Raw genomic sequence first — 21,022 nt, 5'->3', positions numbered from 1 at the left:
TGAGATGCAGTGGCATCCTTTGGTAGCAGGCAACGTTTCTCTGGTGATATCTTGCATCCTGAAAATTATGTAAGAAATCCTCTTATTTTTTTGCCCAATGCTAATTGTGATAAGCATGCAGGATAATGTAGAAGAGATTTGGAGGTTTGAAGATGATGAAGCTGTGGATACCGGAGGTATTGTCTTGGCTACAACATTGGGGGAACCGCAGCCTGTCGCTAGCAGTAAGTGCATCAAAGGCTGAAAAAACATCCAGGCAGTCAAATGTGGTGTGCCACGTCGCTATTTACGGTTAATGATCGGAGCCATTGTTGCTTTGTCATGCAGGTGGAGTACTTGTTGTTGAACCTACTATGATATCAACGCCGCCAGCAATGCCGACTTCAACAACTACCCCAGTTAGGCGGTCTACCAGGCTAAGTGCCGCAGAGAAAGGGCAAAAGGCAGCTGCTGTGGAATCTGACATGGATTCATCTGACAGTGATGAGAATGAAGAGGAAATGCGTGAGCGGCGCTCCAGGAACGCTGCTCGTCACCTACGAAGACAAGGTTAGTGCCTCGTGCAGTGGCAAGCGTGTAGCAAAAATATATATTTAACCATGAGCAAATTGGTACATAATAGCATTATCCTTAAAATCACATAGATATGTTTGGGGGCGAAGCTGAGCAAGGGATACGTCTGGAAGATTCTGGAGGTATGAATTTGGTACTACTTTCATAGGTGTGTACTTTTATGTTCTGGAGGTTGATTTGACCAAGCTGTCTGAATTTATAAAAACTTTAGGGCCTGCACGGCACGTCCGTGTAGCGGAACAAAGAAATGTTGTTGCAAGACAGGGCGCAAGGGGCGGAGCTGGTGCCGGATTCAGGCAAAACATGGCTCCAACTGATGGTGCGGAGCCAATATCAGGTATTCATGCCATATATCTGAAAATAAGTACGCATGTAGTTAAATTTTCTTGGGCACCTAACCAAAACAGCTGAGCCTGTTGGGACTGTGCAGGTGCTGCTAGTGAGATGGACGCTATCCTGCAAGAGATTATAGCAATGCAATCTGGCCCTATTGAAACACAACCAACTGTGAAAGATGAGGTTGAGGTGTATGGCACTCAACAACCTCATGTGGTAGACATTGACGGGGAGTGTGCAATGCAGCTTCAGACCGAGCTGGTTGAGCAATGTAAGTCGCTGAATTTTCCGAAAGTTTAATTATTTGAGAGAATGGTAATATGGTGGTGTCCAGAGGAAATGAATTTATATATGTTGACAAAATGACCCATGACGAATGTAGATGTGCTCGAGGAAACAACCCGTGTTGCGAACCACCACTTATCGTTGATTGTGCCAGGAGGAGTTCTGTATGCAGTGAATATTGAAAGCCATGAGGAGTCCGATTTTGAAATGTGGTCTGACGATGATCACGTAAATAAGGTCGACACTGACAGAAGGCTGAGGGAACAAGAAAACCATGATGCAGAAGTGGCAAAAAAGATTCTGGAAGATGAAGAGAGGGAAGCAAAAGAGCAGCAGGAGAAAGATGAGGAAGTTGCAAAGAAGTGTCAAGAGGAGATTGATCAGAACGCACGGGACCAAGTGGCAAATGATACTCATGTTGCAGAAATGTACTAGAAGCTTTATGATCGCAACGGTGAGTATAATCATAATAATTCAACAATTAGATGGTCCATGAAAATAAGCATGGAAATGTCTAGGGGTACTAATCTGTGCATGTGTTTCGTGCAGGCACTGACGAGCAAATGGAGATGCTATCTTCTCATGTGGTTCTTGCTGATTCAAGGGGGCCAAGGGCGACTACAGGGCAATCATCAGATGCAGGTGTGTGACAGAAGAAACAATTCGTAGGTACGCGCTGCAAAAATGACGTGGTGATGAGAACCTAACAAAATTTTCTTCTTGAAGATGCAGTGGTTCAGACCAGCTTAGATGATTATTACTACTGTCGGAGTGGCGTAGCCATGCACCGACCGAATAGAGGTAAAAATCCTATTAAATCAGATACGTGAAATGGAGAGTCATTTATGCTTGTTTGGATAACATATGTTTGTGAAAAATGTGTTTGACTATGCAGGGAGGAGGACTGCCCGCCAGAATAAACGGAAGAGTAGGAAATCAAGAAAGGCAGGGAGTAAGCATCGAAGAAGAGTTAGGTTCTCAAATTTTGTTTAGACAATTTTTCCAACGACAGCTCTGAACCCGATGACAGCAGTTCAGATGACGGCAACGATGCTAGTGGTGAGGACAATGGGGACCCAGCTGCACACGGTACATACAAATTATCCCTTTGCGATATTGGGTAATTAAATTTTTTGTTTCTTAAAGATTATGAGATGAGGACTAACAGTATGATAAATGTACAGGTGTTGCCAACACTGTGACTGGGGATGTGTTACGGACGCATGTTGTTAGTTCAGGAAGTGATAGCAGATCTGAAGCTAATTTAGTGGACCCTATTGCTCCAGATCACGGGCATGCTGGTGAGTGCGCGTGTTTTCACAGGCATTGAATTGTTCAAAAACATTGGCTTGGCTATAATTAGTTCATCCGTTGGTGTGTCTTGTAGCTGGCGTGGACGGAGCTCCGGAAGATGTCCTAGTCACTATTGGCCGACTCCATAGGCATGACAGTACCCCTGGATATACTTTTGAATGGAGAACCGGTGAGCTCCCAGACACATGAAAAAATGAGAAATTCTTTTTGCATGCACATGATTTCGTTATGATGTATTTAAAACTTGATAAACTAATGACAGTGTCGGAAGTTGGGGGAAGCTCGACACAAGTGCCAGTGCGGGTACAGAATTTGAACGAAGGTAAGAAAAAGCATTATGGGCTTTACCATTAAGTATACCGCATATAACATTGGTTCTATTTTCAAGTCGTGTAATAATCTGTTCACATGTGCCATGCTCGGATGGTGGAACAGCTGGTCGACACCACGGAGCAACAGGTGTGCACTCGTTGTTTTGCAATGATAACTTTCGAGCTTCATACATTTGCTTGCCTGGAAGAGTTTTGAATACTTTTTTGCATGCTTACATCTAATGTTTCTGTATTTTCAGCCCCGGTGTCAGAGAGACTGTCAATAAATCTGAGGTTGCCGGAGGGAAAACTAAGGATTGAGGTTAAGTGAGAGATGGGTGAGAAGTTCCCTGGGAAATTCGGTCTTAACCATGATATACCCACTGCTCAGGATGTACTGCGGTTCTACGACAAGATGGTGCACAGCACAAGGAGTGATCGTGACAGGTGGGTAGTTGTTTGTGATGCCTAAATGCCAGATCTGTCTAAGCCATTTAGTACATATGCCCAGAACTAATTGGGAATGTGCACATAGGAAATGGTTCAAACACCTGGTCATGTACCTCATCGTCCTGGGTGGGGATGATTTCATACATCAATTTGGACCTGATGGTGAGCTGACAAAGTATGGCTGGATAGCATTGTCAAGTATGCTAGTCGGTAAAGGTGCTCGCATGTACAGTAAATGGAAAATAAGATGGAGGCATCTGTTCGACATTCGTTTTGTGGTAAGTGAAAACTAAAACTTCATCAGTCTGTGCATGAGTAGCTCGTGCGTATCAATGACTAACTGTATGGCTTGGTGACAGGAGCATCTGATGTACAACTCTGATGACTTGAGCGGCAATGCACTAGACTACGAATTCCTAGCGAGTATGCTGGATGAAGATTTGCTTGGATACAAGATTCAGTGGACCAAGAAGGTACATAAAGACAATGGTAGAAGACATATAAGTTTCATACAAACTGCATGAAGAAAAAATGAATGACTTGCCTTGCTGATTTTTGCTTTGCTTTTTAATCTGCAGCTGTTTCTTCCTGTACCAATGATGGGTGGATTTTCCTTTTATGTTGTGGATATTGAAGAAAGAACGCTTCTTGTCATGGATCCCGTGGAAACAAGTGTCCAGGATGATGAGATGTGTGTGAAACATGAAGTCAATGCACACCTCATCTTGCGCAGGCTCTGGAGTGTGCTTCGTGGGCGCTTTGCAGACTGGTATATCCCTGAGGATGGCTGGAGTGTGCTATATGCCTACAGCATGAATGAACCATGTGATATGTAAGTCATTTATGGAGAACAAGTCAGTACCTTACAGGAAGAGCAAATATTTAGCGTTGTCTAACTGTAAATTCACGTGTTTTTTGGCAGCGAGGACAGCTGGATCTACCTTGGGCATTACTGGAGGAACTACAATGGTCTGTATCTCGAGAGGCAAATTGGCGTGGTAAAACAAGACATCGTTTTATACAATGATCATTACATAACCACTCGATAAAAAAGCAGTGGAGAAAACCATGTAACTCATCGTAAATCGTTTAATGTTTTCCGCAGAACGAGCTGGCTTACCTTAAGAAGCAGTTTGCATACGAGGTGATTACGATGAGGGGCAATAGGGGTGACCTACCAAGCTTCATGATCGAGGAAGTTCTATTCTAAGCAACCGAAGGGAGGCTATTTATCTACGTGTATATAATAAGCGTTAAGAACTTATGAACTACGAGGGAAGAGCTTTTGAATTAGATGCATGGCTGGGGTGTGATAGATAAGCTTTCACTCCACTTGCTGGCGTTGGAGTGCTAACTGTCGCATCCAGCATGGTTAGATCCTATTCGGTTGAAAACAATCAGTGGTGCCTTTTGCGTCCGTCCCCTATGCGGAATTTAGGTGGGGGTCTGTGGTGTGTGCTGGGTAGTGCTTGAACATGGTTTGCTTGCCATGTCGTCTGTACTCATGAAGATGTTTACCCACTTATGAGTAGTACTGAAATTTGCCCTGACGTTCATTTGTATGATCAAGGAACTGGCACTTGTATGGATGATGTGGATAGAAGGTCTTTAGTACGTAGTTGATGGAAAAAAGGAGAACGGAAACGAACGAGGGATGACTGAAGGCATCCTTTTGAGCGAGGGGTAACTATCAAAATTTTAGAAATCTGATTATTACCTAGATAGTCAGCACAAGCAAGTACTGCTCAGCACATACAAGAAAGAATACATTTGCAACAACCATCCCAATCGAGTCCGTTTTGGTATTAAGTCGGAACTAATTCTCTATGTCTAATTATTCAGTTATTCAGCTAAGCAGCCAGAGAGCCACAAAATTCAGATAGCACATCTATTTCCTAAATTAGCTCAAAAGAACCTTTTTTTCAATTACAGGTCACAACTAATTCTATGTGTCTAACCACACAGAATAGAATCAGAGACACAAGTCTGCATTAATCAAGTCCAGTGGTGTCAACAACCAATTATTCAGGTAAGCATCTAGAGAGTCATGAAATTTGTCCTGGTGTTCAATTGTATGATCAAAAAGTTGGCAGTTATATGGTTGACGTGCATAGAAGGTCCTTAGTATGCAGTTCATGCAAAAAATCAGAACGAAGGCATCCATTTGAAGTGACATATTCGTAGCATTTGAAAGAAGTAGTTTGAACATACAACTTTAGTACTGGCTTCGGCTTCAGGAACTTAACATGTTTACGCTGAATCCGTAAAATATGTGTTGTAGATGAGATGTATGGTTAGGGGTGTTTATTACGATTTATGGCAGTGGTAGTGAATAAACCAAAACTGATGCGACAGATCCATGCCAGATTGTAGTGGTTGAATTATATAACACACGTTTCACTAGTGTAGTTGAGCAATGGAACGACGGGAGAAAAATCTTCATTCCGTCATCCATTGAAAAGACTGTTGGTACTAATACACATATATATAAATATAAATATGTTTTGTTGAAACGGATACAAGGTCTTAGAAAAACCAACATGGTGCTATGTTGCGACAGGGGATAGGTAACTAGTTTTCAGTAAACAACACGCCGCAAAAATAAGTTGTTCACCCCATGTCTCATACAAAATCCGCGATGATAACCGAGACGACAAAGACACTGCAAAGTGGGTAACATCTAGCATGGCAATGGGTGGTGGCAGGTAATGTGATTAGACGTCGAAGGCAGAGTCGGATGGCGCTAAAACAGTCCACAATGCTTGAGCTAGCTTTGAGAAGTTACCCTGGATCTTCAAGCTCTCGTGTAGGCAGTCCCTCTTGGTTTTGAAAACATTTTGCTGTCAACAAAGACGTGCATGGTATGTCAACCACATACCTTGTTATAACATTTTGCTCTGAACTTTAATGCAAAATGTTGTACATGTACTGCACGGAGTCAAGAGAAAAAATGGAGGCAACTGTCTTTAACATACCTTTGTGAGCGGCATTTTCAGCTTCTCACACTACACCACGTACTAGATTTCCCTACTAATGTGTGTTGGGAAAAGTCAATTTTACCAGCAGACTGTTGGTCAGGAAAACTTTTATCTAAGTGTTGGTCGGTAATACTGATGTATCGTGTCCAACTGTCGGTCGGCAATACTGGAATGTTTCACGTTAGACTATCAGTCGGGAAAGCCCATATCTCCATCAGACTGTTGGTCGGCGATTAATGCCGACCGACTGTTCATTACCAATTGGGTCGGCCCGTCTTTGCGCGCGCACGGACCAAAAACTTAGCGCCAAGGCTCCTTCCTACTTTTTCATTCGGCCTTCAATAGGTGCCACAGCCAAATCCAAATCCCCCAAACCTAAATCCTCTCACGCACTCCCTCCGCCGCCGCCCGCTAGCTAGCAGCCCGCACGCCGCCGACCACCCGCCGTCTCCAGCACGCCGTCACCTGTCTCCACCCTCCTGCAACCCCAATGCTTAGGCCCCGAACACTTCTAACCCTAGCTTGTGCGCTGGAGTTCGGGGAGAGGCCAAGGCGCGGTGGTGGACGCCGCCATCCCTCTCAGATCCGGGGCTGAGAGAGGGAGGGAGGAGGGAGGGAGAGGTGGGTCACCTGCGAGAGAGAGAGCACTCGCACCCTCGCTTGTCAGTCGTCACCCAGGGGCCGCCACCACCGCCGCCACGCCATGGGCTTCCTCCGATCTGTGCTCGTCGGTTTGTTTGAAGAAGGATCTGGCCGTTGACTGCTGGTGCTTCCCCTCCCCGGGCGGTGAGTGTTCTTTTCACTCTCCTCTCCCTCTCCACCCATCCTCAATCGGTGCTGCAGTTAGTTGATTTATTTGCTTTTCCCTTTTCCGTTCAGATCAGCCATGACTTGGGATAGTACTCCCTCCATCCCGAAAAACATGTCGCGAGGGAAATTTTTCAAAAAAACCCTCCAATTTCTCCCGACCAAACCCGCACTCCTCGTCATCCTCCTCCGACAGAATCCCCAGCTGTGCTGCTCCCCGCCGCCGTCGCTTCCCAGCTCCCCCGCCGCAGCTACCCTGCTCCCCACCGCGGCGGCTCCCTCGCCGCAGCTGCCCTGCTCCCCCGCTCCCTCGCCGCAGCTGCCTCCGGCTCCGGCTCCGCCGCCGCAGCTGCCGCTCGCTGCCTCCCCAAGCTCCCCCCTTCCTCATAAAAATCTTCGATTTCCGCCGCGCTGATGGGCCCGACGATGAGGCGTCGCGGCTGGCGTTGTAGGCGTCGGGCGCGGCGGACCGAGGCGCTGCGGCGGGGCGGCTTCGGCCTGTAGTGCGGGCGCTACTGCAACGACGAACCGGAGGAGAGGCTCCGGCAGTGGAGCCAGGCATGGCTTGGCGTCGCCAAGAAAATCTCACCACCTTCCCTTTCTTATTTCGCACGCGCCATAATGCTGGCGACGGAGCTTTGACCTCGCCTCGTTAGAGGATAGTCCCCTCACCGTCCTTCCTCTCCTAAAAGCGCCCTCATCCCGGGCGGAGAGTACCTCAGCCGGCGCCCGGCGCGCCTCTCCATTTCCTTCTCTTGTTCGCTCCGGTGCCGGCTGCGGGCGAGACCTCCCAGTAGCACCGCAGCGATGTCGTCGACGGCGGGGACACCATCGGACGGCGGAGGGGATAGGCCGTGGCAGTCATACCACACCGCCTACACCAATGCCAAAGCTGGTAAAACTGCATTCCACTCTTTCTTGGCTTAAGATTGCGCCGGTATGGTTTGAGCACTGGTATTTATTCTCTTATCACGTTGCATTAGGAATGGAGGGAGTTGACAAAGAGAAGGTGCAGAAGGTGATCTATGAAATGAGCAAGGGTTTCGAAAATGAGCAGAAAGAGGCGATTACCAAACTTAAAATCGAGCATCTGCGCACACAGTGTGCAAAGTTAACTGATAATGACATATCACATTTTCAGAAGGTACGAGGCAGCAATTTTCTGAACAATTGATCATAAACATCTGTACTGCCCTGTTATTATGCCCCAACATCTGTGTATTTATGCTTGTTCCCCCCAACCTAGTTGATGAACAATTCATCATAAACCTCAACTAAAATACAGCATGCTGTTTGTTTCTCCAGCATCTCCAAGTCCTACAGCCTGGGTCATCTCTATCACCAACACATACAACCTGGGTATGAACCACTTACTGAATTTATTGAATCTTCTCTACTTCATCTTTACTGAATTTACTGAATGTGCGTGTTCTCTGAACCACTTATTCTCTATCTACTGAATTTTGGAGTATACTCTTTGCAGTTGTTTCTGAGGATAACTGTTTATTGCCTGAAAGATAACACAGAACTGATCAAACATCTTGTAGGAGTAATTAACTAGCTATGTTACTCAAGGAAACCTTCCTCAGATTAACTTGTTTATTTGCAGTACTTCTCTCTGTCTCTAGAACAATTATTTAAACTGGAAAAGAGGAGGCAAGAGGGACCATGTCTAGCTGATGTCTGAGAGCCTAAAACTTGCTTATGCAGTAAATTGCCCAAGTTAGCTGTAATACATTCATCTTACTGCAAACAAGAGTCTGAATGTCTGAAATGGTACCTTATGGTGCTCCCTTCGTTCAGAATAATGGACGTCCGAAGATGCATGCACTCACCTTTTTGAAACTTTGATCATATGGAAAACGATATGCTGAATGAAAATATCAACAGTGGTTTTACCAGCCATAATTATTCCTAGTTATATTTTGAATTTCGCTTCTGTAGCATGCTGTGATTGAAAACTGTAGTTTAAAATTTCAAATTGTAGACCATGAAAAGGAGGAACTAGGTAGCACTTGATCCAAAGGTCCTGACGTAGGTGTTGTGTGCTGAAACATGTTTCGAACTAGAGCATTTTCAGTGAACTAGTCTCAGCTTGAAATTTGGTTCAGTTAACTCCATACAAGGGTCTCTTTTTGGTTTAGTAGTGATTAGAAGATCATGTACTGATGATATGAGATTAGCAAAGGCCTTGCTTGCCACTAACCTTCAAAGTATACTGATTGTGACATTAGCATCCCTCATTGAAATAAATCCAAATATTTTAAATTAATTCAAATAACTAAAATTAATCCAAATCAATTCAAATAATTCAAATAAATCCAAATAACCCAAATTAATTCAAATAATCCAAATTAATCCAGTTAATTCAAATAAGATAATTCAATTAATCCAAATAACCCAGATAATTCCAATAAATTCCAACAAGGAGTTGATATACAAGGATTAGACAAGGCATACACAAGGGCATGACATAAGGGCATCTTTGTCCCCTCTTGACACAAGATTACACAAGACATACACAAGGAGCACCTGACTACATGACATAAGGGCCTCTTTGCCCCCTCTTGACTACATTCTTTCTCTGGCCACTTCTTCCCTTCCCTTCCCTTTACTTTTCTTTCTTTTCCCTTCTTTAGCCAATTCTTTCCTTTCATTTTCTTTTCCTATTGCAATTTCCATTTCTTCTATAATGGCCCTAGTATCAACAACTACCCGATTGTCGCAATATACACTGATGATTTCCCTGCCAGCATTCTAAATGCGATCCTTGTGCAAGTGGGGCAACTTATATTGATTTCCTCCTTTGTCTTTCATAACTTCAAACATAACTGCTTCTAATGTGATAAAGCTTCTATGCAACTTGTCGGGATCGTAGTTCTCGAATTCCTCTTCCACACCCTGTACCAGTTCCTGGATGTTTGTAGGTGACCTGCAGTCGGTTAGAGACTGGAGAGAGGTATGGAAGCAGAGGTCCAAACAATTTAACTCAGGGCTATTTGGGGGCTGTTGTAGCAATCGGATGTCAAGATCAGTTTGTTCCACAGCTTCTCGAAAAGCTACATCATTGGGAAGGACATGGGGCTTTGCATTATCCTGTTGGATGAATATTGTTGCTCCCTCGTCATCGTCAGGCCACTTATCCTGAATTGCCGGGATAACCTTATTGATTAGATAATCTCTGCACACAGGCCTAGTTACTTTCACTGATGTCAACACCTTTGTTCCCTTTGTTCTGTTATGACTTGTCCGCTTCGCCTCAGTCTCTTCAACGAATGCCCAAATGCCAATCTTCCCGTCGAATGTTAGCTCCCCCTCATTGTTATATCGAGGCCTGGCAACAGCTGTTAGGAACATCACCTCCCCAATGCTGTGAGTGTTTGACACGGTGCGCTTCGGCTCAGGTTCTCCTGGAAGTACATAGTAACTATTCTTCACTCTCGTCATGTCAAACCACTTCTCATCGATGTGAACCATATTCGTCATTGGTTTAAACATAGCCCGAGAAGTTGAGATTGAATTGTCATCGACCATGGACATACAAAATTTCAATCTCGCAAGCTTGTTCTCTAGCTTGAGGTGAGGCTTCACGGTGCTTGTGATGCGGTTGAGCTCATTCAACTGGAACCTCTTATGTAGGGTCGATCGGGCCACACCTAGAGACCATGCCAGAGATCGAATTGTCCTTCTTTTATTTAGTGGGATTGTTGAGGTCCTCTCTAGATCCAGCTCCTTTCTCTTTCGGCCAGATCTTCCTGGCTTCTTGCTTGAGACATCTACTTCTTTGCCATCGGCAATTTGATTTTTGGCTTCTTCCCAGATTCTTTCAACAGATCGTACACTTATGTCCAACAGGTTTGAGACTAGCAGCTTGTCGTCTGGTTGAACAGACCCATCTCTGAGCTCGATTACCAGCAAAGCGAAGTAAACACCATGCCTCTCCTTATCTGACAATTCTCTTCTCTTCTCTTGAAGTATCCAATTCATAACTTCATCCTCTTCCTCTTGAGCTTCGTCCTCTTTCCCTTCATCTTCTGGAGGCATCCAATTCATAGCTTCATCGTCTTCCTCTTGAGGCATCAAGTTCAAATCCATAGTTCCATTTTCTGCCACTTGAGGTTCCTCCTGTTCAGGGATCCAATTCAAATTAATACCTTCATCGTCTTCCTCTTGAGGCATCAAGTTCAAATCAATAGTTTCATGTTCTTCCTTTTGAGGCATCAAGTTCAAATCCATAGTATGTTTCCTGACATTAATGACAAAAGATGAGTACACCATGGTACCATAACAAGAATATACACACAAAATGAGTATGCAAGTCAAACAAGAAATAGGTGCCATGGCACCATTTCTAGTTTGGTTGCCACGGTAGCCAAACAAGAAATGCTGCCATGGCAGCCAAACACTTTGCTCTAACCATAAGCCATTTTCTCTAGTTAGAGTAGTTAACAGAATTTTACTCTAGTTAGAATAGTTTTGCTAAATTTTACTTGCTCACAGTACCATGCCTATGGTAGAAAAGTGTCAAGAAAAATATACTCCTGTCAATAGAATCAAAACTGATTTATTACCTTTGCATATAAACAACTCCTAGTGAATTAGCATCAATAATTGTAGTTTAACTGAATTTTACAAAATCTGACCAAATGTGTAGTTAGTCAGTGAGCTAGAGATCATTTGCACTTGACAATGTTTGTGACCATTTGCTTTTACAAAATCTGAACCAATGTGGCTCTACAAATCATAGCAGGAAGTACTCTGGCTCTACTGAAAATTGTTTGAAACAGGAAAATGGATCATAATTGTTTTGAATTTTGTTGGACTCTTGTTGACCAGATTTACCAAGTGTTAATGTTCAGTTTTCAATTTACTGGAAACTTTAGAGTTTCTATTAGTGGATCAAAACATGCTGTTAGCAACTCTAAATTTACTCAAGGCCTTGGTATTAATGCATGTTTAACTGAATTTACTCAAGTCCTTTGTTTAACTGAATTTCCCTTTTGTTTACACACAGTTACAATAGTTTAACTGAAATTTAACCCTGCATCAGCACATTAAGCAAGCAACATCAGGAGATTAAGCAAGCAAGCAACATCAGTAGATCAGCAAATTAAGCAAGCAAGCAACATCAACATATCAGCAAATTAAGCAAGCAACACAAGTACTCCATGATCAGCAGTAGTTTCTTTAATAATTTTCAGTTAACAACCATCATGATTCTGTTCACAATGATCAGCAGCATTTTCTGTATAATGAATGTACTCCATGAATTTTAAGTTAACAATTGAATTTACTCCATGATTGGCATTGTCATGATTCAGTTAACAGTAAACCATTTCACTAACTTTCAGGTAGCAGTATTCTAATGGACTACCTTCTTCAGAGTGCAGACGAGCACAACACGGCTTCACTTGGGTCAGCAACAGCAGCACAGGCAGAGGAAGATCAGGTTCGACGCAGATCAGGTTCGACGCAGAGGATCCCACGAGCAGAAGATCAGGTGCGATGCACAGGTTCAATTTCAACCCAGCTGTGCGCTTGGGTTCAGGTTCAGGTTCTCCCACAGTGCAGAAGATCAGCAGCAGCACCACGACAGAGGAGCAATAGCAGCAGCACGTAGAGCTCCACCTGTGACAGGGGAGAAGCAGCTGCGCGGGCGCGCGGGCAAGCGAGAAGGAGCAGCACGGCGACACGCGGGAGCTCGAGGAGGACTCACGGGGGATAGAGGAGGACGAGCGTGAGCTCCTGGTCCATCGAATCGTGGAGGCAGGTTCCGGCAACGGCCGTAGGGGATCGCAGCTGGAGGGATCACGGCGGCGCACGCGCGGGAGCTCAAGAAGGAGACGCGGGAGCTCGAGGAGGATGCACGGGATCTCGAGGAGGACGCGCATGAGCTCCTGGTCCACCGGATGGTGCTGGGAAGTTCTGGCGACGCCGCAGGTAATCGCGGCGGGAGGAGATCGCGGCGGCACAGGATTGGGCGGCGGCGGCGGTACTTGGCGACGGCGGCGGCAGTAGATCACTTCCTGGTGGGCGACGAATCACGCAGCTGGGCGGCCCCGGCCCCTGGCGACACGCGCACGACGACGGAGGAAGAAGACGATGGCGGAGGGACTTGTTTGAGATGGTTTTGAAACTGTGACGTCTTTTTTGCAAAAGTACCAGTGAACTAGGCGTGCGACATGTTTTTCGGGACGGAGGGAGTACTTCTATCCAGCAAGCAGCGTTTTGGATGTGAGCTCCAGCTCAAGCAGAGCATAAAAAACAGGGGCTCTATCTGCTAATGGGGTAGCCGGCAATGCAGTCTAAGAGCTACATCTCGTGTGATTTCTGGATATGAGAACTTGAGAAGAACAAGCTTCATGCTATTATTGAAAAAAATAATCTATGCTACAGGTATTCCTTTCAGTAGTGTTGCAGGAAACCTTAATTAGCTACTGTTTTTTATGAACTGGTTGTGATTGATTTGTGAACTTTAGAGCTTGTGAGTTGTAATTTGTGATGTTTGAACCCTTGCCAGACTATCAAATTATGCTATGCGTGCCTGAAGGTCAATACATGGGTATTCATCATATGAAAATTCATTACTTTATTTATATAGAAAAAGTATCCACATATCTGTGCTTTGAGACGAGGGACAACCCTGAGAACTAGCTTCAGGTTCCACAAAAAGTCCAAATAATCATACTAATGTTTCAGACTTTTATTTAAGCATTGTAGAATTCTGGCAAACATAGGACTATATTAAAATTATAGTTCGGTTTTACTGGAATGAAGATAAAGTACATATCTAGCAGTTTGTATTTATACAGTCATGCTTCTATAGATTTTCCCAGGATTCTTCTTTGCATCCCATACACTTAGACGGAGTGGGAGGCTGCTGCAGCGGTGCTGGACTCGGAGCCCAAGCCATCCGACGCCGCCAACAGGTTGCACCTCTTCGCGGAAATCACCACAACTGTGATGTCTGTATAGAAAATCAGTATTTTCTTGGTTCATATCCTATCTGAAACTTGGAATGTTGATTGTTAGGCACAACTTGGCTTTCACAGTAGCCTGCATATTCTTCTGCTCACAAACAGGGCAAAACATGCACCATAGAATGCTGGGAGAACATAGATTTATTTTGCTCTTCGTACTTTTATTAGATAAGCCACATTGCAAGGAGAATATGGATTTATGTTGCTCTTCCTACTATTATTAGATAGGCCACATTCTTTTTGTTTCATTCATGCCTTTGTTGCTAACAGTATGGTTGTGTAAATTCAACATTGATGTTTAATGTTATTACATGATTTACAAAAAACTGGTATTCATATTACATGAGATGTTGCAGGTGCTGACAGTCGGATGCCTTCAGAATTGGCTCTTAAAACATTCAACCAAGATTAGAGCTAGCATACAGTTTGCAGTTTATAGTCGTACTCATACTCAATGAGTCCCTACCTCGGCTTCTGGGCAAGATATTCTTTAATTTTAGGTAAGCTCTGATTTGTAAAGCATTATTGCAGCTTTTAGAAACTCTGAATCTCAGATTTATTGAGATATCGAAATCCCAATTTGAGATTCATCGAGATAAGGAGATCTTATTCGACCATGTAATTTAAATCTTATTCCAATGAGTATTGTTGATTGTCGTTTTTACCAACATTACTCAACTTATGGTCACTTCCCTTTGTTTAGTTCAGCGCCATTCTTTTCTCTTAATCGTTTTGGTAAAAAGAAATGTCTCACTATAAAATATATTATGTAATCCTTTTTTGCTCAGCAGCAGTTAATTTCATAGAGGTGATGTAATATACTAATATATAATGTCATTATTGTTGTAGAAGTTGCAGAAGTGTAATGCTGACTCTACTCGAATGATGATCTTCCTACGTGCCCCTTTTGTAAGGATGCATGCTGACGTGTGCACATCATTTCTAGCTTGTTTTGGTGCATCTTTTATCCTGCTTCAGCTGGTTAGCCTGAATCCCCTTTTCTCCTGTTTCAGTTGGTTAGCAACCACTATTGTTCAGGAATTTTGAGTGGCGCACATCTTGGTCTGGCGAGCCGATGACCGGACATCATTTGTCAAGGTTTGTGCACATTGAAAACTCTTGCTGCGGATAGGAATGATTTTCATCACAAACTGATGTAGCTTCTTAATATGCGTACTATATTAGATTGATCCTTTTGAATTAAGTTGATGTAAAATTATTTATTCAACCCAGGCTCTGTCAGCCTCTTTTCTCTTTTTTCATTGTAACTTATATATACATAGGGAGCTGACCTTCATGCACCACTCAGGCGCCACATCCGGCCACTAACATCACGTCTAGGCACTAACTCACTCCCACTCACACAACTAATTCCATGCACTTAATCCCTACATGCATGCATGTCCACTTGCGCATCTCCACTCAACGGCCACACACCTGGTCAGCGGCCATGTAGCTGACAAACAAACTAACTTGCCTATTCTCCTCTAGCTATTCCAGTTGTCAAGCGCCTTGCCGCTTCACACGGCGTGCTGCATCACACAGCACCGCGGCTTCACGCCGCCATTGGCATCTCACCATGCTCGCCGCATCGCACTGCAGCCCGGTATCTCGCCTCCTCCGTGCACTCGATTTAACCTTCGACGACTAGATACTCTTAGACCATCTATGTTACATGCATAACGAAAGCAAACTAAGTATGCGGATACAAAATATAAAGATTAGTGCGAACAATCTCAATCGAGGATCAACGTTAGTGTTAACACATGATTATTGAATTCTCTGTATTTATTACTATTTATATTTTTGAGAATGTGATGATCCTGTATGTTGGCATTTTGGTACTGTAGTATAGTTTCTAATAGTGTATTATAACTGAGAATTGATTAACTTTTCTAGGAAGCAAAAAGGACTACACTCACAAGGAACCATGAAGCCAACGATCCACGTCAACTAGATGTTTTAGCTTTCATTTTGTACAACTGATGTCTCGTACTTGCACCTTTTGACTGTCCTTTTGTAAACCTGATGTATGGTTCCTCGGTGGTTTTGTTTAGAACAGATTGAAGTGTATGTATGTGCCAATTAGTTAATGGAATAAAAAATGTTTCGTGCTCTCGATTTGAGTGTGACATATGGTGTTTGGGTGATTATGCTTAGAACAAATGAACTATATGTATGTGACAATCAATACCATATGTTAATTAAAGTTGTGGTTGGCTAAACAAAATGTTGATGAACTATTGTTCGGCAAAAGAAAACCCCATCTGATTGTTGGTCGGCAAAACAAATGCCGTCTGATAATCGGTTGGGAAAGCCTAATGCTAGGCCCAACAAAATGTTGGTTGGGAAAGAATACACTGTCCAATAGTCGGTCGGGAAAGGCCCGTTGCTGCCCTAACAGAATGTTGGTCGGGAACGGCCCATGGTAGGCCCAACAGACTGTCAGTCGGGAAAGATATTCCATAGCCATCAAGCAATCGGTCGGGAAAGCTATGTCGGTCAGGAAAGGGTTTTCCCGTCTGGACTTTCCCCAACAGACAAGGTTGGTCAGCAATAGTTTTTCCCGACCGACTGTCTGTTGGAAGAAGTTGTATTCCCCACCAACCTGGTTGTTGGGGATGTAGTGCTGTGGTGTAGTGTCACCGTCGAATTGACGAGCGATGTGGATGGCACACACTCCAGATTCAGCACTAAAAAACATTGAGGAAACAAAAAAACCTAAGATTGTGAGTTTTGAATGGTTCTATCAAACAGGCCAAATGATTACATATTTATTATGCAAAGGACTTACATAGTGAAAGTAGCGTCCGTGGTAGGTTCGTGCTTCATGCGCCAATTCTCCTTGACTGCCGGCCAGCCAGCATAGAATTCATGAAGACATGCGAACAATGCATTGTGCAGTTTCCATGCCGTTGCTTCATCGCGGTCCTTCCAGGGGAGAGTTTGCACCGTCTTGTGATACAGCGGGTCTAGCAAATCGATAACTTTCATTTGCATGTCCCAAACTAGAACCAACCACCCTTCGGGCCTTGGCACCGGTGTGATGAACTGTGGGATAACATAGGGATGTCAGCTGTATGCCATGCAAGTGAGTCAACGTACTATTACGGAAAACATCTAGTGCTCAACCAGAAAATTACCATTTTGGACGAAGTTATATCATACTTGAGATAATCAGAGGCTAACTGCCTATGGATTGACACGGTGTGCAGAAAATCGCAGTCAGACAACACTAGTGTCTTCATTGGCAGAAGGAACACATGTTGTTAGACAAGAGAAAACAGTTTAATAAATGGAACTGATAAATACTTGGAAGGTTTGTAGCTTACTGGAAAGTCCGGTTCAATTGGGTGCCTCCAGCTTAAGTAAGGGTTTGCAGTTTCAGCATACGCATCAAGTTGAGCGAAACGCCTAAACAGGATTGACATCAATTCATGGCCTATGATGTTATTGCCAACTAGCTGGTCACGTAGGACAACACCAGATATCCGAATAAATCTTGGGTTCTCATGGACGAGAAAGTTCCTGCATGTAGTACAGTGATTCGTTAGTGTGGGCAAAATAAGATGAACTGCTTACAATGTGATGGTAGAGAAATGAGGGAAACTCGTTACACTGGTGCATGCACATACCCAGATAGCTCGGTGTCGGGAGCAGACATGAGGTACTGCTCAATTAGCTCAGCAACACCAGCCTGTGGAGGATAGGGTACAACTCCCCTGACCCACGGATCAGTCTGGAAGCCGGGCCGAGCTACGTATTTCCGGCCAGGAAGATCAGCACACCTCTCACCAAAAACAGTTGTACTACCATCATTTGGGAGATCGATGTATAATTCACTAATCGCTTGCATGTTTTCCTTGGAAAACTGGGTCACCGTTTGTATAAATTGGCAAAGAGCAGAGCCCAACCGATTTTCATTGCTTTGATAGGATTTGTGTGCAGTTTTAACCCGCTTGCTCGTGGAAGTGTTGGCTACAATGAAAAACGGCGGCGTCAATTCAACTAGTATAACTGAGCAAAATTATAAAACCGTGGGCGAGGTTACCTTCACATGGAGATAGGTTTAGTCGGCGGCCCTGAATGACATTTCTGGATGGTGTTCTCATTGCATCAGCTGTTCATGGAAAAGGGGCGTAAATTATAGTACATACATGGAGAACAAAAAAAATGCATGTACTGGAGCAGGAGGTACCGTTGGGGGCATTATCAGGTCTGGGTGGGCAGTCGTCGTAGCCACGCGCTGCACAACATGTACATGTGCGGGGATGGGCAGCATAAATCTTGTCAGCAAACTTCATCATCTCGAGCTGGATGTGTCCACGTGCAGTTGTTAGGTGCGATATGCAGCGAGCATTGACTTCCTTTAGAAGAACAATGGTTTCATCGTTCGCCTGAAGCATGAGATGGAGTTGGCAACGTCAATCCTTCTGGCTAATGATAATGCTTGTGAGCAGAAACTGGTACATATGAACACTTCAACAAAGAGAACTAACCAGATGCGGGTACTGCCTCCGGAGGTAGTTTGAGAAATCCATGGGCCCTAGCAGCCGTATGGTCGTCGGCGTCATTTCAGAAATCAAATTATGTTTTTGGGATGAGCTAGGTGCGTCCCTCGGAGATGTCACGCTTGCGGTACCACTGCAAGACAAGCTTGGCTGCATCGGAGAAATAACCGTGTTTCTGGACTCTGATAGCTCCACAACAGGATACTTTGATCGCTCATAACACACAGTTGAGTGATGGCGTAGCTTCAAAAGTAATGTCATTATCATTAAACTGAAGGAGAAACACTTGCATGCAGATAAAAATGGACATGGCAAATGACAAAGGCTCACCATAGCGCTGGCATAGGATGTGGTTCCCTTGCCAACATCAGTGGCCTGAGTTATCATATTGCGGACTAACTTTTGATCAAACTCCTTGACCCTGGGCAGAGTAGAATGATGTTTGTTGAAGATTCCCAGGTCGAGGTTGTCTAGAATGAAAATCTGTGAAAGAGAGTGGAATACATTAGTTGGACGTAATTAAAGGTTAAAAGGATTTAATTGTTGCATACGGTCAACCGATGGTGCTACCTGCAGGAAAAAATGGCAGCCTACTAAGTTACTGACGGGGTTGCCTGAACGGATGTCATTCTTCAGCCTCTTAACTCCAGCTAGCATAGCTTGAATCATGTACTCACACCAATTGAATTGGGATATCATCTCCGTGTCAGCCAGAGCCCACCAGAATGGTGGCGTAATCATGCTTTGTGGTCGGTGCTAGGACATGGCCCATGACGAAAATAACAAAGGCAATTTGGAAGCAGTCCTCTAGCTTGCTTGATGATTTAGAAATGTCCCTCCTGAGGAAATCTTCACATGCGCGAAGGCTGTCTACCCCCTTCTTGTCCATTCCCAATGCGGTCTTTATGAATTGAACCGCCTCCGGCTTGATGTGACCATCACGGCCCTTTATGTTGCAATGTCCACACGGGATTCCAAAAACCTTGTGAACATCCTCTGGCCAGAATTTCAAAACCTTGTTAGCAGCCAGGACAATTGCACACCGGGTAGTGCTGACCTTGCTCATTGTCCAAGCGCTGAATTTTAGGTTCAATGTCTGCAGCATCTGGAGGTCAAGCATGCCACCAAAACCAATGCTTGTAATGAGAAAACGCTTGTAATCGTTGAATGACCGGATAACCTTGAGCACATGCTTGACAGACATACGAGATGTTGCTGCTGGACATGACTCTGGGAGAGCACACTCTGCTGAATCATCACTTGGCAAATTCGGAGGGATCTCTAGGTTCTCACCACACGTGTCCCCTCCGCAACTGGCTGCATCCGACATGTTTGGCCTGCAAACATGAACCTAAAAAAAATTGATGTTGTGCAAATGAAAATTTAGCCCAATGTTCAGTAAAGAACAGTACATATGGTTGAAAGTATGTTGTTCAACTTAAAATGATTAGGACTACAAAATGATCTCTGCTAACTGAAGGCAGTACACTAATAGATGTGTAGACAGTAAAATAGCAGGCAGAGGAAATATTGGGTCCCAGTACATCCCTGTAACTACAGCTAATGGGATCCGATACATCTCTGGAACCCATTACACTAATAGATCTGTAGGCATAGGTAATGCTAATGGATTAGCAGATTCAGTGGAGCTAAGCAGGGTATGGGCCGAGCAGGAAAGAAATATAGTCTGCCGACCTTACGAGCTGTTGGATCTTGAGCAAATGGGTGTAATAATCCAAGAAATCCTTGTAGGGACTTATAGTTTGCACAGCGCGCGTCACATTAACGTACATAAAAATGAAAATGACATTCGGTGTCACCACAAATATAATAATTCATACACGTGATTGCATTACAACGAAATGGCAGTGACCGTCACAAAATGAACAAAGCGGGTGGTCCCAAGTACAAAGTAGCATACATAATAGATTGGTCTAACTACTGAACTCTGGACTTAATTAAGTGGCTAATACTGACTGCAGCACCACACATGACTCCTGACAAGAAAAACTAAGCGCTCTGCTGAAAGACTAGGAACACCAGTGCGACCATGAGGATGAAGTTTGTTCCAGCCAACAGCAACGCCGTGCGCTGGCTGTCAACAGAGCAACATGGCTGAGCGCCGCGGTGAGGATTCTGCTGCTGAACCTGTGCCTCCATGTGTCCATGCGGTGGCTGAATCTCTGGCTGCATGCGGTCTTCAAAGCTGTCGGTCCGCCTGTACCGCTGCTGAATCGGAGAGCCCGAGTGCCTAGCAATGGCGGCGTGAAGCGCGTACGGCTGGCTAAGGCCAGCACGGGTCAGCTCCGGGAGGCACGTGTCCGTAGATCTAATGAATCCAAACAACCCAGCCTGCATGGAATCGACATTGAGAAACTGAGGAGAAATCCATCTCAAAAAAGTAAATGGATGTTCTTTGAGGACAGATGGGGACTTACATCTTTTCTCACGCACTTGTAGAAGCGAGATCCGGCTCG

General features: G+C 44.4%; 1 long non-coding RNA gene across 1 annotated transcript; it reads left to right on the top strand.

Annotated features, from left to right (window-relative positions):
• Positions 1-8,070: 8,070 nt before the first annotated feature.
• LOC119368854 lies at positions 8,071-12,449 on the top strand. Its single transcript, XR_005176757.1, has 3 exons — positions 8,071-8,198; positions 8,360-8,413; positions 12,406-12,449. It is a non-coding gene; the product is annotated as an uncharacterized LOC119368854 (long non-coding RNA).
• The last annotated feature ends 8,573 nt before the right edge of the window (positions 12,450-21,022 follow it).

This window comes from Triticum dicoccoides, chromosome 2B (genome assembly GCF_002162155.2).
Source record: "Triticum dicoccoides isolate Atlit2015 ecotype Zavitan chromosome 2B, WEW_v2.0, whole genome shotgun sequence".
NCBI lineage: Eukaryota > Viridiplantae > Streptophyta > Magnoliopsida > Poales > Poaceae > Triticum > Triticum dicoccoides.
The sequence above is the reverse complement of the archived record's forward strand: the minus strand, read 5'-3'. Positions and strand labels throughout refer to the sequence as shown.